This window comes from Passer domesticus, chromosome 2 (assembly GCF_036417665.1).
Source record: "Passer domesticus isolate bPasDom1 chromosome 2, bPasDom1.hap1, whole genome shotgun sequence".
Lineage (NCBI taxonomy): Eukaryota > Metazoa > Chordata > Aves > Passeriformes > Passeridae > Passer > Passer domesticus.
In genome coordinates this window covers 61,966,698-61,990,352 of record NC_087475.1, presented here as the reverse complement: position 1 = coordinate 61,990,352, position 23,655 = coordinate 61,966,698, and the positions used below count along the sequence as shown (strand labels likewise).

The 23,655-nt window shown below is 44.3% G+C and overlaps 1 long non-coding RNA gene across 1 annotated transcript in view; it reads left to right on the top strand.

The window, feature by feature from the left end:
* LOC135293993 (uncharacterized) overlaps positions 1-10,524 on the top strand; it is a 59,745-nt gene extending 49,221 nt beyond the window's left edge. The window contains exons 7-8 of the long non-coding RNA XR_010356101.1: positions 6,589-6,681; positions 9,228-10,524. This is a non-coding gene — a long non-coding RNA (uncharacterized LOC135293993). The remainder of the gene's footprint in view (positions 1-6,588; positions 6,682-9,227) is intronic.
* Positions 10,525-23,655: the final 13,131 nt, after the last annotated feature.

Sequence of the window (23,655 nt, the reverse complement as noted above, 5' to 3'; positions counted from 1 at the left end):
ATTGATTTTTAGTTTTATCCAGAGCCCAGTGGAACAACCTGGGAGGAAAGTTGTGACTTGCTGAATCATTGTCTCTTCCTGATCTCCTCACTGCCCTGGGGAAGGACAGAGGCATCTGCAGCAGTTCAGTTCCTCTAAGAGCATCTTTTTGGGATTGCACCAGTCATGACGCTTTGTGATGGTAGTGCTGTCTTTTCCCCAGCTCCTCACATGAGACCAGGGTCCCTGGCACAGGAGACACAGCCATGCAGCCCAGCAGACAAGGGAGGAAGAGCCGTTTGCAAATCAGCATGGTTTGCTTTCATGGTTTCTTCCACAGGGAGAAATGAAGTGCAGAGGGAGAGGCTTATATTGAAAAGATCAAAGGGGATAGAGAGGAACGAGTTAACAGGCATGCTTTTTGAAAGGAATAATTCTCCTGACATCTCAAGGGATGGGTGAAGGGCATATTGCCTTGTCAGTTAAACACAGCCGTTACTTTCAAGCCCATACTAATTAGCCAGCTTAGAAAAACACACTGCTCAGCATTTCTAAATGCGGACTGCAGCCTCTGCCACTCCTCAGCACGGATATATTTGTCCACATCCTCTCAATGGAACATGCTGGTACAGAGGCAGCTTGGTTAGCAGTTAAAAGAGAGCCCAGGATTAAGCAAGGCTTCATCCTCTATTTTTCTCACTTGCTGCATCCAGGTCAGCCCAGGACAAGCCACCGACCGAGTAAGGAGTGGGAAGCCTGCTGTGTATTGGGAACCCATTTGCACAGCAGAGCAAATCGCAGCACTGCCAGGACCCAAGGCACTTCCCTGGGACTGCTCTGGCTTGCACCTGCATAAGCAGGTCCCTAATCTCTGCTGAGCTTAACTGCAGCAGAGGGCAAGAGGGAAAATCTCACTTTTGCCCTGCACTGGAAAAAGGATGTGGGAGGAGATGGTAATATTACACCAAGGGCCTGGGGAGCTAACCCAGCATGCAGAATGGACTGATAGGGAATCTGCTTTACTTAGAATAGCTTTTACAAAGTCTGACTTTTCCTCCGGTCCTTCGCTTTCCACAGTGTAATTCAGGGCTGCTAAACCATCACCAAATTAAAGGGCCTTGTAAGCCTCAAGTCTCTTTTATTGCTTTGGTGCAGCAGCAATGGGTGACCATGATGGTCCATAGATGTATAATTTTAACTTGGTAGAAACACTCAGTTAACAAGTTTACCTACACCCATTTTTCCCCAGTAAACACATAACAAAAATTACTTGGACAAAACTCCATGACTCCAGACTCATCATCTTCTTCCAAGGAGTTCAGAGGCCAGATATTACTTCACCAAGAGAGTTTTCCCATCAAAGTGGTGCAGGCTGTAACTGTGCACCAGCATGAGGAGAGCAGCAGGAATCCCTTCTCCCCTGACTGTACTCCCTCCATGGGCTGGGTGGGCACAAGGCTTATCTGATCTTCATTTCTCTTCCCACCCTTGCCCTGACATGTGCATTTGGACCAAAACTTCTTCAGGACAGCAAATGTGTCTTATTAGCTCCTCGTGTGTATGTTCAGCTCTGAGTCAAAGTAGACCTATGAGTGTCCTTACAACAACTGTAAATGTCCACTGTACTTGGGTTCCAGGTTCTTCTTGAATAACAGCACTGAACACATCATGGAAAGGAGACCAGAGCATGTCCTTTCTTTATATGATTAGCTAACCCCTGCAGGATCCCTTCTTTTCTCTTTGTCTCACTGTCTCTTTTACCTACCCACGAGTGAATCATGGAGAATCCACCTGCCCTGACTCCAGACTGTCTCAGCTGGAGCACATCTACTGTCTGGCTGCAGAGCTCTCAATGTCAGGGTGGCTCAGCAGAAACACCTAGAGCTTTATCCAACTCAACCTGCACCCAAAAACTGTAATGATGCTTCTCATTTCCCTTTTGTTGTCCCATGGAGAATCACTCTTTGGGTTTGTTGGTTTTTTTTTTTTTCTTTCCTTTTAGGCTTTGTTTTGTTTAGTTTTGTTTGGGGTTTTGATTTGTTTGGGGTTTTTTGGTTGTTTTGTTTTGAGGTTTGGCTGGTTTCTTTGGGGGCTGGGGGTTCTTTTGTTTGCTTGTTTTATTTACGGTTCGTTTTGTTTTCATCCCAAACACAGGGATTGCTTCATTGACCCCAATGGCATGATATGCTACTTCATGAAAATTGAAGTGGCACTAGAGAAGGGGGCAGGAGATGTTTTCAATGAACTTCTTGGAGTCAGCTTCTGGGGATTTCCAGTATGCACTGGTCAATTTGTTTTCTGCTTAATTTTTACTAGGACAATTGACCTGATCTTCCTCTCATATTCTCCTGACAAGGCTCCCACTCTCTGTCTGAGAAACCCAGTGGTTGCTGCCATACATTCAGTACCTTTCTTTTGGAGAAGTAGGGTGGGGACAGATTCTTCACTGACTTGGGACACTCTCTAAGTCACTGGGCTTCCAGGAGTTGGGTCCTATTGCTAACAGAGTGCAGAAAGTGGGATGAGAATCAAGCTCTGTATCCTGAAGATTATTACCAGCTTTATGCATCTCCATGGAATATCTGTCATTACTGTTCCAGGGACAAGAGTGCATCTGCTCCACTAGTTAATCATGGCCCAGACCATTCTCCAGCCCAGAGCTGATGACCCTCTGCATGCCTGGCATGCCTGCAGTCACCAGGATGTCAACTCCAGCCTCAGGCTCAGTGAATTTAGGCTTTTTCTTGATCCTGCTCTTTATTTTGCCACCCAGAACTACCAGCAGTGCCCAAATCAGCTCTCACAGTGCAGCCAGGCTACACATAGCCATCATTACTTTCTCTCAGGTACTGTGCTTGGTCATGGGTGCAGCTCCTGGGATGGCAAGCCAGGCTCTTTGCCAGTCTGGGGTGTCCTGACCTCCACCAACTGGTCCTTGTGGCCATGGGGTATGCTGCTCTCCCTCACTTTCTTTTACCAGTCTGATTAGGCATCACAATTCCAAATGGCTGTAAAGGGAAAATCTCTAGTGGATGTAAACCAGAACCATCCAGCTTACTGCCTTGTGGATGGAATCCATAGCTTTACACCAGAAATTTACAATCTTATTTTGTGTATAAAAAATTTCCTGTCAAGGCTTTATATCTACTCCATTGCTCTGCTCTGCATGAAAACCCTTGGCATAATCTTTTCAGAGGTAAATAAGCCTTCCTCTGAAAGCTAAATGATGCCATTATTTTTTTTATATTTATAGATGTCATCCTGCTGTGCTCCCATGCGTGGATTCTAGACGGCCTGAACCTCTGTTTTCCATTTCCAAAAGTTCTGTAGGAGAGAAAGATGTTGGTGTAGGAGGGCCAGAGTGGCAGGCAGTCTGAGGCCACATTGGGTTACACACAAGCACGATTGCCCTGGATGAGCAGCAGACAATGGACACCCCAGCTGCTTCCTTGGCCAGGCAAGTTTTTAGTCTGGGCTCCTGCCCTGCCCTGCAGAAGGATGGGAAAGGAGGATGTCAGAGGGCTCCGAGGGCACAAGAGAAGGACCTGAGCCTCAGCCACAAGGATGGAAATCTTTGCCATGAAAGCCATCTGAGCATAGCTACACTTCTAAAAGCCACTCAACAAGAAGAGGCGCTGAGAGGCTCCATTGGTGAGAATTCAGTACAGTGTGCCAACTTTATTTCATAGATGGGGACTTTAGTGACAGATAGATGTTGAGTGACACGTCAGAGTCACAGGCAAACACAGTCCTGGGGTTTCAGGAAAAAGTTGGGTTCCTACTGTAGCAGTATGAATCATTTGGACACAAATATATGTGTATATTCAAAACATTGGGATGAGATGAACTCTGAGAATGAAAAAAAAAGCCTTAATCAACACCATGTTGAGTTTTCTGGAGCAAAGTGCTGCTGCTATTGCTTCTGTGTTGCTGGAGAGATTAGCAGGGTATTTATTGCCTTTTACATTCATTCTCTGGTTTCAATGTCTGTGTTTGTAATGTCAGACCTGGGTAATTTCATTGCTCCATGTCAACCAGGGCGAAAGGAACGCAGCACAATAACAGGCATAGCAGTTAAAGTGGCTACATGCACTTAAGTGATTGTCTGGGAAATGGTAAGCTCTGCTCCCGCCAACTAGAGGAATTAGACCAAGCCTCTATTTAAGCTGTAGAGAAGGTTTGTAAGTTGTCCAGGTTTTTGGGTTTGGGGGTTGGGTTTTCTCCCTTCCCTAATATTTATGGCTTACTAGGAGCTAGACAGCCACAAACTCACCTAAATGTTTTTCATCATCTTCCCGTGAATAGAGAGTATTTGGCAAACAACAGGAGCAAATCCAGAAAGCTGGCTTACAGCTGCTGTAAGGCTAAGCTCCTGTTTACATCCCAGCTCAGTGGGACAGACCTTTCCCATTCTGAGCCAAACCAAGGCTTGTGTGCCAGAGCTGTGAGCAGCATGAGGTAGGAAGCGGCACCGACAGAAAGGCTCGGCTGGGCTGTGCTGTGCTGCCAGTGTGGGACATGGTTGGGCTGTACGATTGCAGCTGCAAGGAATCTCAGGGGAAAAAGGGAAGTTTCCCAACCTCCTCTGCAAAACCTCAGGAGCGGATGTATCGCCTTCCTCCCCCGTGGTGCTGTTTAACGAGCAAAGGAGCTGGGACTTGTTTAGCTTCTCTTTCTGCCAGCTGTGCTGTCCCTGGGGTACCAGGGTTTCCAGCCGCCAAGCAGCAGCACTTTTCATGTCCTGGGAGAACGGACAGCCAAAATGAGCATGAGGACATGGGACTCTCCCCCTGTGCTTGGCATGGGTGAGACTGCACCTCATATTCTGTGTTCAGTTCTGGGCCCCTCACTACGAGAAGTCACTGAGGGGCTGTAGCATGTCTAAAAGGCAACAAAGCTGGGAAAGGGTCCAGATCATAAATTATATGAGGATCAGGAGCTGGGGAGGTTTAGCCTGGGGAAAAGGAGACTCAGGGTGGGACCTTGTCACTGTCTACTACTGCCTGAAAGGAGGGTGGAGCCAGGTGGGGGTTGATCTCCTCCCAGGTAACAAGTGACATGATGAGAGGAAAAGACTTCAAGTTGCATCAGGGGAAGTTTAGATTGGATAGTAGGAAAAAGTTCTTCACTGAAAGGATGGTCAAGATGCCCAGGGAAGTGGTGGAATCACCTTCCCTGCAAGTGTTCAAAAGGTGTGTGTATGTGGCACTTGGGGGTGGGTTTAGTGGTGAATCGTGAAGTTGAGAGTTAATGGTTGAACTCAGTGATACTGGAGGTATTTTCCAGCCATATCATATTGATTATATGATAATTATTATCATAATGATTCTATGATTCTATGACTTTTTGTGTTTTATGGGAGTGCCTTGGGGACTTGATGTTTGGAGAGAATCCACCCTTTCCTCCTGCTGCCACCAGTCCCAAAGAAGAATGGTGCTTACCCATGAGTGGTAAGGGAGGGTCCTGTTGCTGGCCATGGCCCTCTGGTGTATTCTGAGCAGAGACATCGGCTGGCCCTAAGGTTCTATTTCAGTGCATGGTGTTGTCAAAAGAAGGAATTGATTCTGCCGATGAAATACGTTATATTGATCTTTTGCAAAATACGAAAGACATTCGAAGAAGTAAACAGACCCACTGTTCCCACCCGCAAAACTAATTTAACAATATATTTGAACGTTTTTCTGAAAATTATGTAGCCTTTGTTGCATTCGTCACTGTGTGTTTGTGAAGTCCTTAAGAGCACAGCTACCTCATTTCTTGGTAATTAGCTAGTCGGAAGCACCAACTAAGCCTAAACAAACATCCTTTACTCTAACAAAGCAAGTTATTGTGTAGTCTTTCAGGACACAGTTTTCTGTAGTATGCAATGACTCTAATGTCTATTAATTATTTCTAAATAGTTTAAGCATTATCTGCCTTTGGGTAAATTCTTTCTCTATAGTGTAATCTAACCTGTGGGAGGGGAAAGAAAAAAACAACTACAATGGTTTGCCATGTCACCTCCCCAAACATAACAGGTTCTTTTTTTAATCACTATCACCTTCACCATCACACACCAGGCTCCAGGACCTGGAAAAGGTTAGCAGGATGGTTTCCTAGACTCCGTCCACGTGACGTTGACTCACTAGTTTAAAGAGCATATGTGTGGGTGGCCCTTTTGACTCTCCTGTGTCCCCCCATCTACTGCAAGAATGGAGCATGCCTGTTTGCTCTTTGCTTTTACAATAATTTAGCCGTTGTAAGTATTTCAAGACTTTTTTTATGAGGTAAAGAGTTTGATGAGATTTTATTTTGTGAAGCTGCAAAAATCTATCATAAATAGATAGCCAAGAAATCCAGGCATATCTACCCATGTAGAACACTCAGTTTTTTTTACAGAAGAAATTTGTTATTTTGTGTGAGTCTGTATGGTTTACTACTCTGTAGTGTCAAGCCCATACCCAGAATTTTATGAGTGTCCATCCATTAACTGAATTCTGACTCATCCCTGCTGAAACAGAGTGACAGAAGAATAATTTTAAATAAAATAGATTGGGAATATGCTTCTTCTTTATTAGTACACATTTTTTAGCAACTACATACTTACAGAAGTGGTTGTCCCTTTGGCAGGACCGTCTGATGGGAGAATGGAAGAACAAAGAAAACATGAAATTACAAATTGGCTTCAGAAAGAGAATATAAAGTCTTCTCATGGCTATACAGGTGAGAAGAAACCAAATTTTATTTCTGAGTACCCAGTGTGTTTGTGTTCCTCAGACACAGCTCAGGCAGACCAGAATCAGCGTAGCAAATGTTAGCTGTGTGATTGCAGGAGAAAGTCCCTGCTTAATCCCATCGGTGTTTATCAGCACTTTTTTGCAGAGTGCTTCTGAGGCCAACATTTCAAAAACCAGAATAGAGTCTTTCAACCTCCTCAAGCCAAGAGGGCTTCCACCTTTTCATGAGAGTTTTCTCTTGAAACATTGCAGCCACAACGGTTCCCTTATGTGACCATAAAGCACCATGCATGTCTGCCAGCACTCAATAAATTCAAATTAATAATAGGTCCTCAAAGAGCTACATACTGCTTCCAAGATACCTCAACATGTGGGCAGGAGAATGGTCTCCCCACAAAAAATGAAGCATGCTCTTTCTTAATGGGATTCTTATAAATAGATGCTGTTTTTTCCTATGAAAGACTGGATTTACAACTTGATGTGTGCAAGCAGCAGGCAAGTTTGTCCAGAAAAAAATGCCCCTGTGAAATTTTTACAGTTTATAGCAAGAACAAGCAGTCACAAAGAGAAAACACTAACAGGAGTCATTCATATTTTCCCTTCTCTATCCTGTACCACTTGAGCAGGCAGGACTGCGAAGACCTGAGTCAACCATGACTCATCTGCTGGGTCCTGAGAGGGGATTCATCCCCAGCAGCAATCCACGTACACTGTGTGGGCACACACTCCTGCCTGGGAAGGGCAACCACACGGGCAGTTGTCATGGGCAGCAGCAGAATTGTGGTTGCGCGGGGAATGACACACTCATTCATTCATTGCCTCACCTGACTTGCCTCGCTCAGCCAATTCCCTTGCTAGTCCTTCCCTCTTTCCACCTCTCCTGAGGCTCCTTCACACCCCCTTCTCAGAGGGCTTTCTGCTGGCTAGTCCTGGCAGGACTGACTGGAGTGTTACAGGAGTGCTGGAACCTTCTCAGGTCCATGAGTTTGGGCTAAGGTGGTCTTGACTTTGCACAGGGTAGAAACAACCCCCACTTCTACCTACCTGTCTTCAGACCTCCATGCAGGAGATGATATCTAAGAAGATGTGATGTGAAGGAGTGTGTCCCTGGCATCTTTACGGTCCCTAAGGAGCTTGTGTGTATTGTTTTATATGGATGAGCTTGATTGGGCCCATCCAGTGATGTCTATGCCCAAATGCAAAAGGACAAATTAACAGTCCAGCCTAGGCCATGTATCTCTCCCCATTATTCCAGCCAATCCTGAGACTTTTTTTCCTGTCAGTGCAGCAGCTTCCCCTTCACAATGTGGTTACTGTGGCAGGAGAACACAATCAGTTGTAGTCCCATGTCCCGTTCTGAGGCTCAGGAGGTGGCAGCATGGCTTGGTGCAGTCCGTGCCAGCCGTCACAGCGCCACAGGGACAGCTGTGGCAGTCTGATTCCAGTCTGCCTCCCTGCCCAGCCATGCACTGGTGGCACATGAAGGACATCACACGCCATTAGACACACATGAGCAGCACAGCTTGGCCTCCAGAGAGGACACCCCTCTGGAACAGTGCCAGGATCCTACCCTTGGGCTGTAGAAACGGACAGGCCAGACGGGACCTTATAGCAAGATGAAGATGAGCAACTGGGCACCTACCTTAAGAGTAATATGCTACATAATGACCACCTGACAGGAAGCAAGTGTAGAGCCTGCTAAAGCATGCTTGCTAGGTCGGTGTCTTTTCATGTTTCTCCACTCATGTTTCTCCACTCATGTTTCCAGTTCCCCAGCCAAATCCCTGCTCATCACTAGGATGTGACTCAGCAGAGGTGTTTCCATTAAAAGAAACTGAGTTAGAAGGGAGTTAGCACATGTTCAAAATGGTCCCCTGGTTTTGAGGGGGACCAGAGTGTGAGATGTCTCTTATGTGTCTGTCCCATAGGCTAGACATCTAACAGGTCATGGAGGTCTCTGAGGAAAATGGGTATGGAAAATATTTCATTTCTTTGTGTTATCAAATTCCTATTGTCATGGAATTCATTAAATCTTCTTTGGGAAAGGACAATGATACGAGGAAATTCAAGAGAACTGATGAGAGCATTGTGTAGGGCCAGGTTAAAACCATCTATATCTGTATGTCTGTAATGGTAGTCCATGCAGATAAATCTGATATAGTCCACCTGGTTTTCGTACTGCTACCACTTAGCTACTGTAATATGGTTCTTGGGGTAGGCTACCAAACTCAATAGAGAAGCTGTAAATATAATTTGCTTTTAATGCTCAGCTTTGGTCAGGAGGGATATCAGGGCCTGAGAGAGCACTTGAACCTATGTAAGAATTTGCATGAGGCTGAGGAAACTGGAAAAAGCATGAGAAGAGCTGCTGCTTGCAGTGGTTCTTGAGCTGGGAGTTAGAAACAGGCTGTGAGACAGCACTCATCTTCCAGCTCTGTCCACAGGGAACCATTCTCCCTTAGTGCTGTAACTTTTACTGCAACTCCAGTAGCTTCTCACCTCCTGTGCTATCCTTAAACCTGGTTTTCCTAGGTCAAACCACATATTTCTCTGGTCTACATGCAAGCCTGTTCAAATGGCAGCTCTTTGACCTACAGGAATGGGATGCAACTCATAACTACAAAGAGAATACTGAGAAAACTTCTCCAAATGAGAAAATCGTCTGTCAGATCTGCATTTTCTAGATCCCTTGGAGCAATAAGTAGAAGCAACAACCACATCTGAAGGGCTTTTTACCTTTTTACCAGCTCTGTACCCTCTCCTGAACTTCAACTCTTGTTAACCTCATCAGTTCCCTGTGTGTGCTCTGCAGAATTAAGCAACTTCGTGAAAAATCAAACAGGGCCATGACCCCAACAACAACATTCCCCAGGGCTACAAAACCACATCACCAATTGCTAACCTTCTTCCTCTGCCACTGTCCTGCCCCAGGATGTGCTGAGATTCCTGTCCTGTGGTTTGTCACATTGGGATACGTGTCTGCTTCTGGAAAACAGGTCATGAACAGCCATGCTCATGACCCTTAACTCTGCTCTTTAGCTGTGACTGCAGTATGACACGTTTCTCAAACTTGGTCTTAAAATCAGTTGTAAGAGGGGCTCTCCAATTTAGATATTGTACTTCAGATCCCCACAACCTTTTCCTTCAGAAATCTTTCCCTAACAGCTAACTTTTGCTGTAATTCAAGTACATTGCTTCTCTTCCAACCTTCAGTGGCCCCAGAGAGTAATTTATTTCCCCATTTTGGCAGGAGTCATTTAGCTGGTGACAGTCAAGGGACATTTCTCATGTCTTCTTTTGCTTTTCCCTCATCTTCCAGTCTGTACAGGGGCATGACTTGACCTTCCAAATTTTGGAGAGGCAAATTTATTGTAATATCTGTGGGATCCAGCACCTCCTTGAAATCAGAAGCTGGCGAAACAGGAGCAAGAGGAGATCCTCCCTTGGCAGTGCCAGCAGCGCACTGCAGGGCTGAGCAAACCATGCCCAGGGTGGGTCTGGGCTGTTTTAAGAATAAGGATATTTGTCAAACTTCAGCTGGAGGAATGCTCTGCATATAGGGAGTGTCAAGGAAGAAGACACAAAGTCCAGGCATGAATCAAAAATGGACTGAAAGGCAAAGGGAAATCAAACTACTGAGGTGGGAGCGGTGTGAAGCTTTGCTGCCGACAGCCCTGGGGAAGAGGGAGAGCAGGGCATGTCAAGGCATGGAGGCAGCATCCATGTCACCTGCTACTGCATGTCTACAAAACAACTATTTACATCTGATCCATTTGGATCCCCGCTGAGTCAATGCAAAGGAATACACAGCACATTTGAAATGTCTGCCTACAGATGAGAAGTCCACTTTTAGAAGTGCTTATTATTCCTGCAGATGCTGAGAGACCCAGAATGCCTAAATGTAGATATCTTAATCTGCTCAGAGACATCTGACCCAGAGAGATTGCTTTTGGGTGAGAAAAATGTGATGCCACTCTTAAAATGCTTCTGTCTGTCCCTTCCTTGTTCTTTATGGAAAAGGAGAATGTTTATCCTGTACTTTCTTAATTCCAAGCTTTCCTAGTGTTCCCGCCATGTGGGACCATCCTTCTGATGGATGTCTGAAAACCCCCACCACAACAGTGAAATTTCTGGCCTGTGTTCCATGAGCTTACAGGTCCATATGGATGCAGAGAGCAGCACATGAGCATGCTGCACCCCTGTGTCTCAACTATCCCAGGATGGCAGGGCCCTGCTCTGAAAATCCATACCCATTTTCTCTCAGGAAAACCTTAAGCTGAGTTGTGGCCACCTCTACAAGCTGCAGTTGATGAAGGTCTGTGACAGCCAGTATCATTCAGTGATGGTGATATGAGTGATCTTGATACCTTGTGTCCTGTGATAGCCCAGACTGTCACCATGCTATCAAACTGCTTGTAGGGAGTCACAACAAACTGCAGAGCTGTAAAAGAGGGTATAGCAGGAAGGGAGTGGAGGAATGAGCAGCAGGAGGAGGGACAGGAAAGCATGATAAGGCTACAGTAACAAGAAGAGCCGGAGGGCACCACCTCAAGTTCATGGTCTGCCTTTAGAGATGCCTCACAGATGACTTTTGAGACATCTTAGGCAACCAATACTATTTCCATCACGTAGCAGAAGGGTTGCCAGCTAGCAGCAAACTTTTCAGTGCTTTGTCCAGGCCCATGCTTATGGCTTATCCTCTGGGACTCACACCATCCTCCCCATGAGGCTCAGCTGGCAGTCCGGCAGCTTTTGGGCAATTAAGCTGTAATTTTCCTTTTCTCCATTTTTTGCTGTTACTTCAAGTTGCTCCTCTTGCCTTGTCCTCGGCAACTCTCTGACCTGGTGTTTTCTCTCTACTGACTCCTCAGTTATCGTTATCTCAATCTCTGCAAGCCCTGGGCACAGTTTAAAAGCACGTCCTCAGAACCTCGGAGGTGTTTACTCCTTTCTGTTAAAAAGCAGACTTGTGGAGAGTGTGACGTATCACTCACACAGTTCAGAGGCAGGGCATTTCCCACATTATAAAAGAGTGGACCGCAGCCACAAAAAGTTGAAACATCACTTAAAAACTCTGCTATTTGAGAAGGCGGATTGCTCATTGCTGCTAAAAAGTACAAAAACACAACATTACTCAAAAAGCCAAAAATAAAATCTCTTGGCAATTTGTATATGTTTCAAAATGCTGATGGTTTTTAAAACCCTTTTAAGATACAAGGATCTCTGTGCCAAACTAAGATCCAGCAGTAAAAACAAACAGATAATGAAACAAAGACCGTGATCATTTAAAAAAGAAAAAAAAAAAAAAAAAGAAGAAAGAAAATAAAAAGAGATTTGTTGCAATAATGTACTTTTCCAGGAAAATGAACCATAACAACAGTGCTGGTGAATCACTGGGTAGCAGCTCCTGCTTATAAACATGATTTTGAAATCTTAGAGTGTTGTTATTTCTACAGTAGTATTGGCAGTAGCTGTGTAAAGGTTTTCTAGTGGAGAAAGAAATGTCTCCTAAAAACTCTGACTGGGACTTTTTTGAATGCTTCCTGGAGAATTACATTAAGTGGATGTGAGTTATCTGCCTAAATTATTTACAAATATTTAAAATTCTTATTCCATCTCCAGAGAAATACAAATAATATCCTTGTGAGGAGGGTAGAGGTCCATAAATCAGATCTCTATGAGTGAAGAAGTAAACCCTCTCCCCTTTCAGTATCAAAACGTGAAGATCAAGTAGAAGTAGTTTAGGTCATATTCAGCTTTTCCCCCAAAATCTTCCTAAATCCCAGTTTTGTTAGACTTTATGGTCTTACACCTCAGAGTAATCTGAGTGATCTATTTTAACCCGCTCAGGGAGCTGCCACCACACTATGATGCCACCCAGGAGGATGCTGCACTTGTGGGCATTGGAGCGGAGACTATGACACTTGTTTGGTGGAGAGAAATGCAAATTTGTCACAAATTATGCCGTCTGAACATAGCATCTGACTACAATGCATGTCCAGGCTGGGCTAATGTCAGCTGCAGGGTGTTACCCTCACGGTGCAGTAGCTTTCATGGAGGGACTTTTGGTGCTCTGAGATCCCCCAGCTCAGTTTCGCCTACACACCCTGCCACAGCTGGTGATAGGCAACATTCCTGCAGGCAATTACAGTGGAAAAGATGGGATAAATGTGAAGGATTAACTGTTCTCACTCAGACTTTGACGTGTTCCCTCTGGATCACAGCTTTTGGCACATCTGTGCTTCTATGAGCAGTGGTGAAAGTACTCTGTTAATGTGATATCCATCATGGGCTGTGCCTGTGATCACACACACGTAAACACAGACACACTCACTGATTCAGGGTGATTTTTTCTGTAAAGAGCAGCACTTTTCCAGTGTGGTCTCCATGGCCACATTGCCACTGCAGCAGAATTCATTGCCATTAGGCACTGGGTGAAGCATGATGTTACTGCTCCAGTGTTTCCCAAACCCCAGTCTGTTTATTCACAAAGACTCAAACCTCAGCTAATCTTTTTAAATGTTCCTGGGCTACAGATTCTTCCCTACATAAAGATATTTTTTTTTTGCTCCAGTGTCTGCTAGATCTCTGACACTAAAAGTACAAATGGTTCGTATCAGCCTAAGAATACAGGTGGTAGAAATCTTCAAGTAATCAACACTGAATTACTGCATTTGTTGTTTTCAGCTTTTAAACTTTAATTTCTGCAAAAGCAAATATATGCTACTCTGAGCTGGACACACACGTTATTTCCTGGTCATTCAGATCCTTATTGTTAATATTCCCTGGCTTACTGACTTGGTTTGGTTCCATTGTTCTGAATCTGCCAGAATGATACAAAACTGTCATGATTCCTATTAATGGAGTCAAGGAAAGAGAGCATTTTCCTCTCAGATCAACAAGAAATCTTAAGATGGAAGTGGTCAAATCTAGAAAACATCTTCCTAGCTCCTTAAGAAGAGAAGCAGGCTGTGGAGGTGGTTTGGGTGCTGAGCTGGCCACAGTGAGAGGAAAGAGAAGGAAATTCTTCAAATGGCTCTTGATGTTCTTGGAAAATGAGAGTCTTGGGGAACTGTGGAGCTGAGGACTCTACTAGAAAAAAATCATGCTTCATTCCTCAAGAGGAGAAGTTCAGCCACCTTTTTTGGAATGGCATTCTTGCCCTGAAATTTGGCAGATTAGCTTTCTTCATCAACCTGCATCCAGCTCTGGGGTACACAGTGTAGAAGAGACATTGACCTGTTTTGGAAAGTCCAGAGGAGGGCCACCACAGGGATTTGAGGAATGGACCATGTCTCCATGGCTGAGAGAAATTGATTTGTTCAGCCTGGAAAAGAGAAGGCTTAAGGGTGACCTAAGTGGAGCCTCCTAGTACCTGAAGGCAGCCTACAGGAAAGGTAGAGAGGGACTTCTTACAAGGGCTTGTAGAAACAGGACAGAGGGGAATGGATTCACACTGAAAGAGGGCAGGTTTAGATTAGATATTAGGAAAAAATTCTTTACTGTGAGAGTGGTGAGATAGCTTCACAGGTTGCCCAGAGAAGCCACGTATTTCTCATCCTTGGCAGTGTTCAAGGACAGGCTGGATGGGGCTTTGGATGGACCAACCTGGTCTAGTGGAAAATGTCCCTACCCATGGCAAGGGGGCTGGAACAGTGTGATTTTTAAGGTCCCTTCCAACCAAAACTGTTTTATAATTTTAAGATTCTATGGGATATTGAGTGGGCAGGCCACAGAAATCAGGTCACTGCCAAATATATCTGTGGTTTCAAGGGGGCTAGACAAGAACCTGAGATGTAAAAGCCCCATCAGGGACATCACTTATACAAAACCTCTGTTCTGTGCATGGCCAAACACAGAAGAGTCACAGCAAGAGTCATACAGGGGCACAGAGACCACCTAAAATGTCAAACAGGAGCAGAGAGAAGGTGAATGAATGCCCAGCAATGTCACATATAGCAGACATGCCTGCTGGCAGCAAGGGGTGAGAATGAGGGATGGCCATCTCTGCACTGAGCACAAAGGGATCTACCACATTAATTTAGGTTGTAGATTGAGGGCTTGGCAGCTAAAGATGAATAAATTGAATCCCACCTGTGAATGCCTACATGTATAAAAGAAAAGAGCAAATAGATTATTTAACATTGTTAATAACACTATAATGAGATACAATGATTGAAAGTGGCAGCTGGTTAAATTCAGACTAGAAGTAAGAAATGCTTTGTAACAGCACAGATAATTAACCATTGGAAACATTTATCCAGTCTTGTAGTTTATTCTTCCATCACTGGCAATTTCCTAATCAAGACTGAATTGGTTTTCAGACAGAAATGTTCTTTATTTCAAGCAAGAGTGAATGTGGGAAGTTCTGCTTGTGCCTGACACAGCTTAGGCTACAAGTTACTGAAAAGGTAGATAGAACAGGCCTGGAGGCTCAAGTAGAAGTATCTCTTGTGTCGAAGAGATACTCTTTTCCTGGATACATTATTGGCATTGCATCTTTGCCAGGCTAGGAATCATCCCTATTGTATAGCCTAGCATATAGATCCAGACAAAACTCACCCACAGCAGTTTCCTGTGTGGCCTGTGTCAGAAGATTGCTGAAACCTGATATTGGATTGAATTTCAGTCTCTAATGGCAGTTTAAATTTCCCAAACACCAAGTTAGGTTCACTTTAGGTGCATAATGGCTATCTCCTTATGAACATGCCCTGAAACCATTTTCTTGCATAAGAGAGGAAGATAATGGTGTCTGATGTCCCAGACTCAGTGTCTTCTTTGCATTCCAATATTACAGGAAGAATCTAGGGGGACCTGCAGATGTATTCAGAACAGTGTTGTTTCTTATTTCAGTACTTTTTCACATCTCATTAAGAATATCAAAGGATTTTTAAGAACAAAGTCAGCATAATAGGTCCCCCATAACAGTGTCTGGTTTTTAACCCCATCACTTTCAGTGTTATGTACTGAAAGGCATTCCAAAGAAATAAGTCTCAGAGTGAGACTTGTTTTAGCTGATGTTTATAAGGGGGGAGGAGAACCAAAAATCTTTAGAGCATAACAGCAAAACAAACCACAGACAAAGGCTTTAATCCTCCTTCTAGTTACTTATTGAAAGGTAGTTCCTCACAGATGGCAGCTAATCATGTGGTTAAATCAGTAACTGCTGTTACTAATAGGCATTAGTTCGTTATGAGACATTCTCTGTTAGCAAACATTCCACTCACTGCACAATCTGCATCTCAACTCAAGATTCAGATTGACACCAGAGTTTACAACACAAAATAAAGTTTATTAGTAGAGTTATTATAGCTGTGATAATCCAAAACCACAGACAAACAATATTTATAGATAGTGATCACATATTTTCTTAAGACTGTTTCCATTTGGAAAGACTTTTTTTTTTTTTTTTTTCTCTCAAAAGCCTTTCTTTTGGTCTAAAATAGAATGAGGTTTAGTTATTTTCGGGTACTTAGCTTGTGTACTCTAATTTGGGTCACGCTTTATTGAACACATATCTACCCACAAGAAAAACAAGGCTTACATTTATGTATTTTTTCCTACTGCCCCAGCTTTGGTAGCAACAGCTAACAAACCTCCATATTGCGGAATGGGAACCAAATTCTGTTGCTGCTTCTGTGGCAAAACATTCCTTAAATGACAGTAAAAGCTCAGAGCCTATTTAGCTGGAACTTTCCAACCTCACTTTACTGAGTAGGGAGCTGCTATACCAAAAGGAGTCTGAAAATCTCCAGATTTTAAACTAATCTAAACAGCCGTATCAATAAGTGAAGTTAATTATTGAAGCCAAGTTACACCGGAGAGCTTAAAGAATAACAGTTGTCCCAGAAAGAGAGTTTTTGCCATGCTTGAATGGACGCAATCTATAAGCAGCAGGACATCCAAGAGTGGTTTTGTGCTGTGCTTCGCTCCGTCTCCAAGATCTTTGGACTTCTTGACATTCTTTGTTTTTATGGCCCCACATAATAGTACAGTCATCTGAACATTCCCAGTATCACAGCTGAGATATAGTTCCTGAAAACAACCAAACATGTGTGCCACTTTATGCTGCAAGACTCATTGACCTGGATCTGCAGAATGAGAGGGCACATCCAATCTGCCCTGCCAGAAACCGTGCTGCATCCTGTCAGCGCACACAGGCTGCCGACAATAGTCGTTTGTAGCAAATGTAACCAACTTCCTGCTTTTCCTCATGTTTTTTTATTGCTATATCACTTACAACACATTTAACTGAATCTTGGATCAACCGAAGGCTAAGGGAATTATTCCAGAAAAAATATTACTCTTCTCCTGCTGTGAGCAATTCCCGAGAACAAAGCAATTGGAAAGACTCAAACCTCAGGCACAGAGAGATTAGTCAGGGATTGGTGCCACAGTCGGGACAAGTGTTTAGTCATCCTGACACATCCTCATGCTGAGCCCTTGACCAATAAGTTCCAGCCTTGCTTGTTGTCTTCACTGAGGACAGAAATATATGAGAAACTAAAGTTCTGTGGTAGACATCTGAGTCAAGCACTTACCACACAGCTGTCACACCCACTGCTGTTTGGTCTGCTCAAACTTAATAACTCTTCAGTGCATTACGTGGATTTCGGAAATGCTGTAACTTCAGTTGAGTTGGCTGTAAAGCCGTGGGCTTCACTCAGCCTAGCGGCCATGGTGGTCTCTTCATCTGCCCCTTCTCACTGTAGCTTTGTGGGTCTTTGCCCACAGAAATTGCCCTGATGGAATATATGTTTGTCCTTGGCCAGGTCTATACAATAATTTTCTTTCCCACCAGAAAATTTGACTAGTAAGGGATTTACTTTCTATTTGAATGAACTGTTTTGGCTTCCCTCTTTCTGCTAGGCATGGGAAAATTGGCCAGGGTTTTGAAGGGCTTTAATACTATTTACCAAACTACCAACCCTTTTTTTGCCTGAAAACTTTGAAATGACACAAAGTTACATCCTCTTAGTAAATCAGTCTGATTGGCTTTGTTTGGATTTTAAGCAAATGCATTTTCATTGCACCCCTATCCCAGCACACCTGCACTTATGGATACTGTTGCAACCCGTGCAGATGTGGCTTTCAGGAAAGCTGGAAGGTCCTGAAGCTGTCCACGGTACATGACCATTATTCTGTAAAGGCAAGAAACCCAGAAACCTGTTTTGGTAATTTCACTTAAGAAAATGCAGGAAGAAGCTGCTCTGGGTGCCTCTAACAGGAATATCTCAAGGGAAAAAGCCCCTGTATTTTGGTTGCTAGACTTCACAGTGTGTGTATGTATGTATGTATGTATGTATGTGTGCAAGTAGGTAACAACCCATCTATCTAGAATTACATTTCATGTATCCCATTATGCCATACTATCACAGATATATTTTTTTTTAGGTTAACACTGAGTAGAGGCCAATGCTCTGCAGAAACTTCAACCTGGGAAAAAAAAAGATAAATAATCAAGGTTATTGCTATTTAAATAAAGCATAGGAATATTGCCCCACTTGTTTCCAAGTCATTTACAAGGACTATCTGTCCTACAGGTCTCAACAACTGCAGTGTTTAAACTCAAAAAAGAAATTAGTTTCTAGGCACACAGAGAGTCAGAGAGTCAGCTCCCTGTTCTTTATACTGCCAGTGGAGTCAGTTAGTAGGGGACATGAGCAATGGGCAATGCCACTTGCCAAAACAAAACAAAACAAAAAAGAACACAGAATTCTGTGTCTTTACCAAAAACCAACTTCATGCCTTGGAGGCTATATTTCTGTGGCTGCTGAGTCTGCGAGTTTGGCAGAGAAAGGAAAACAAAAAGCAAGTGGAGTGATCTGACTCTGGCATGCTGTCAGGGAAGCGTCATGTGCATGGGCTGGGAGACCTATCGTACAGACATCAGCATATGAGCAATTTTCAGCTGGGCTCCTCCAGCCTGACAGAGTGGTTACAGCACAAGAGGAGCTGGTGAGAAGGCAGAATACAGAACTCTGAACTTCCAGTCACTGGCATCCCCATCAGCAATGTCTCATAAAGGGCCAAAAAGTTGATGGAGGGACTGGAGCATCTCTCATACAAGGAGAGGCTGAAAGAGCCAGGACTGCTCAGCCTGAAGGACAGAAGGATAAGGTGGGTTGTATCCATGTGCATAAACACCTGATAGTGGAGCAAAGAAAGCAGGACCAGCCTGTTCTCAGTGGTGCCCAGTGACAGGACAAGAAGAAATGGACACAAATCAAAATACAGGAAACTCTTGTAAATAAACTTTCTCACTATGAAGGTGGTTAAAAACTGATACAGGTTGTACAGAGGGGTTGTGGTCTTTCCAGCTTTGGGGATATTAAAAATCTGACTTGACACACCCCTGAGAAACCTGCTGTAGTTGATCCTGCTCTGAGCAGGGGTCCTTGTTAACATCACCTAGTACCCTGTGATCCCATGAAATGGCTCTGCTGTCTATAAAGTTTCCTCCTTTTCATGGGAGACAATGGAACATGGCCACGCCAGGGGTACCTGCCAAGGGGTCTGCCTGCTCCTCCATCTCCTCCAGGCCAGAAGCCCAGCCTGCTCTCCAGACTGCCTGTGCAATGCAGCTGCCACAACGTGCTTCTGCCTATGTTATCTCACCCATGATCTATGCAAACAGGGAAATGAACCAGCCAAACAGCCGGCGGAGACGGAGGTTCTCCCTGTAGAGGTGTTGGCTAGGAGGAATGGAGAGGAAAACAGTCCCTCTTGCTGTGTTTTTAAACACAAGGGCAGCCAAAGGAGGCATTAGGAAGCGCAGCGGCAGCCCCAGTGTTTCTCTTTCAGCATTGCCACTGTTGCCTTTTATCAGGTCCTCTGAAACACAAACAATTTTAAAAGGGCAGAAATAAGAAGGGTCAGTGCCCCCAGTCAGCTAATTAATGTCCTGAATGCAGTGGAAACTCTAGCAAAAAGCAGCGGGTACACGGAAGGAAGGAAGTGCCCTTCCAGAGATGTTCCAAATGTCCTTACAGGCATACAAATTTGTGTGCTTTAGACAGGCAAAAAGCAACTCCTCAGAAACAACTGCTCATCACTGGGGGTGTGCTGCAAAAAGCGTCTTGCTTAGGTTTCCCAAAATGTTGCTTTGGTGCAATTTGCTGGCTTTCCTGCTTTGCAATTTTCTATTCCGCGTCTTGTTTAGATAGGGGAGATTAATGAGAGCTGCCTGCAGTCAGCTGAATTGCCTTTCTGGCAGGGACTCGGGAGGAAACTGTGGAGATCAGTACACTGAGCTGAAAGTGTGGGTGGCCATGAGCTGCCATTTTTTTGTCTGTATGTGTAAAGGAAATAAGAAATGCAGCAGTCAGCCCTGTCAGACAGGGGAGATATTTCACAGGAAATAACAGATGGCTTCAGACTCATATTTCTCTTACAGAAAACTCTGCTCAGGTACCTTGGAAAATAGATGCCCCAGACTAATTTATGTTTCTTTTGGGTACCTTGAGGTATAATTCATACATAAAAGCATAAAGCAGAGACTGAAGAAGCCTAGGCCTCGTTTGTTTGCATAATTATATATGCTCTTGTTTTGGAGGACAGTGGATGATAGAAAGTTCAAGGTCTCTGAAATAACAGGTGCGGGGTATTTTTTTGGTGATAACCAGTTGCCAGCATAAACCAGAGCAGAGGGGTCCCTTTCCATAATTTAATTTGGAAGGATGTAAAGAAGTAGAGTACCTGGAGGACTGCAATGCTATAGTGATGTCTTTCACTGCCACACAAGGTGCCTCCTCAGTGTCATTTTCTTGTGCCTCTCCCCTGAGTACAACTCGTGCCAGCACAGACTCTCCTGAAGCTGCAGACTAAGCTCAGGTACGTTTCACACTGTGCCCCACCAGAAGAACTTCCACAGAGGGAGCAAAACCGTTGCTGGTGGAATCTGGGAAGAGTTGCCAATTGGCAAAATAGATGGGAAGAGAGTGTTATCACAGCTTGTCTGCTCTGCGTGGCTGAAAGCTTCCCGGGATGTTTGCAGTGTCTGTAGGCTGAGGAAGAAGAGCTCTGCATCTCCAAGGAGTGTGAACCTGCTGTCTCAGGAGCTGAGCTGTGTGAGGCCCAAACGTGACACCAGAGAAAACCATGTTGCTAAAAGGGAATTCCTATTTTGGGTAGTATACATCATATTCAAGACTCACATGTATGGTGAGCAAGAGGAGCTCAACATGTGAATCACCATCAGTGACTGTGGCCTTGGGCCAGCTGCAAGTGACTGAGGTTTGTCCTTGCTGAGGTATCGCATATTTTGGGAGAGTCAGGAGCACGTGCATGTTACTGGGAACGCTGAAATGGTCATTTCCCCACCCATGACCTTAATGCCTGCCTGGTGACCTGTCATTACACCCTCACAGTGACAGATGTGGTGACACACACCAGGAAAACCTCACCATGGTGGTCCACCCCCGCCAGCCCTCCAGCCCTCCCACTCACACTGGGCTGCTCTTATCACCTCAGAAGTCATTGCACAGCCTGAATAGCTCCTGCCACGTGATGAGGGCAGTCAGGGCATCCCAGATACTGCAGCTTGGCAAACCCATAGCAGGCCCAGTGTCTGACAGCCACAGCTGGAAAGGGGCAGCATGTGAGATATACTTCCCTCCTTCTCCATTGCTTGTCTTCCTTGGGGCTATGCAGATTGATCCTGTTTTGACAACCTTGATTTCACACATGGCAGGTTGCAGAAATGCAGCAGCAAGGAGATATGCAGCTCTCCATCATTTTCTTGCTGATGGCTAATATCAGATGACTTTCAGCCATTCGGGCTCGTGCTCTGCGTTTCACTGGATATTTACTCATACCGTGTTCCTTTCTCCTTGGGCTTATCCAAGGATGTGGATGTGACTAGAGTGGTTTGCAGGTACAGGCCCCAGAGAACAGTACAATCCAGCCTTGCATGAACTGCTGCTCCAGCACTTTTACCCTTCTCAGACCGGCTAATGTGGTTGTAGGACTAGCCCACAAACAACTCTCTACACACCCATAAACAGTGTTTTCCTTTTGGCTGATTGAACAACCACCATGTATAATTTCCGTATTCTGTTGGTCGCTATACTGATTTTTTTTAAAAATTGTTTTGATGCACTGATTTGATAGAATGCTTTGGGAACCCACCAGCTCAGTTATGGTTGCCTTGATTTTCAGCCTGTTTGGTTAAGTCCTTTCATTCACTTCTGTATCTTACCTTAATGGCTTTAGGGAGTAATATCTCAATAAACCATTTCCATATTACTTAACTTTATGCCCCCACCAAATATTTTTCACCCTAATTGACCTAATCCCACTTTCTTGTTTATTCTCCTATCTCATCTACTGCATTTTTACAGGAAGAAGACCCATGCTAAAGGGAGAAGATTTGATCTGGCTTTGTAAGAATCAGTCTTGAATTATGTCTATTCAGTACTTTCATTAACCAAATAGACGAAAGACTAAAAGGGACAATCAGTGAATTTGGAGATCAAAGTACGGGAAATACTTTGAAGGAAGGAGTTAACTTTCAGAATTACCTTAGCAAATTGAAAAATAGTCTGAAAGGAAAAATCCAAATGGTATTCAGCAGGTACAAAATGTACTGTCCTAAGGCTAAAATAATCAACTATATGATTATACAGTGGGGGAAAATGAGTTGGTAGCAGTTTCAAGGAGGTAATGGTAGATCAGAATCAGAGTGTGGGTCAGGAACTTTATATTGTTACAAAAGCAGATGGCATGGCACTGAAATCTGAGACAAGTATAGCATGCATGCGAAGATCCTTCTGAAGCTCACTGGTAAGGTATCAGTTGGAATACTTCAGCATTACACTCTTAAGAAATCTTAGAGAAAAATGCAGACAAATAGACCAAATCTTCTTCAAGTACTGCTGAAAGGAAGATATGATCAATCTCACCTTCTCATTCATCTGGGAAAGAGTGGGAAGGTTAGACACTATCTCTGAGATAAACATGTTAATGAAGAGGGTGAAACTCTGCAAGATCTGGGAAAGTCCTGGAGCATCTGCTGCTGGAGACCTTTAAGAACTGGTCAGGCACGCATCTCTGAGGAATGATCCTGACAGGGAGGATCCTGCTGTGGGCTGAGGAATAACCTTGATTGCTTAAGGCTCCTTGTAGCTCCAGGTCTGCTTCCTGCCCAGATATGAACCCGTATCCTCTGCTATTGCCTCTCTCCTGTGTGCCACCCACAGCCTGGCTAAGCCCACACTCTCTCATCCTGCAGAAACATGATTGTCAGCTTCTAGCAGATCAATGAAAGCCACTTCAGCTTGCTGCCCCTTGGCTTTCTCTTGTCCCTTTTTACTTTTCTTTCCCACTGTACTTTACTGCTTCCCACTCACTGCAATGCTCCATCCTGTCCTGGACCTGACACACAGCCTTGCCCATCTTCTGCAAACAGATCAGCCAGGGGAAGACAAATGCCACCTGTCATGGTGAAGCTTGTACCAAGGACATGGGTCAGAAATATCTACTCCCAGGTCTCTGGACATTGTTCCAGACTGTTCATAACCCCTACTTTGGTTACATTTCACTGACACGAGTTAGCTCTTTTTCCCAGCTCGTAAGGATAGTTCTTTTCTCATTTTTGGAGAGGATATTGCTTCTGCAGCCTTTGAGTGAGATGGGCTCAGTGTTTTAACCCAATCACTGCTCTATTTGTCTCATCTTTTAGGATTTTTTCTGTGCCTTTATTTATTTTTTTTTTAACACATCTCACATGTGCTTCCAATCCAGCCCAAACCCAAAAGACTTAGATTCTAAGAAGTGTTTTTGAGCACACAATGCTGAAGGACTGGGTTTATAATTAAGCCAAATGAGCAAACATGCCCATAAAAGGAGAGCACCGTGGGCCAAGACTGTGTGTAGACTTGCAAATCTGCCCTGGGATTTTGATTCCAGTAACAAACCCATCTGAGATTTGCTCTCACAGTTTACACTGTCCTCCGAAAAC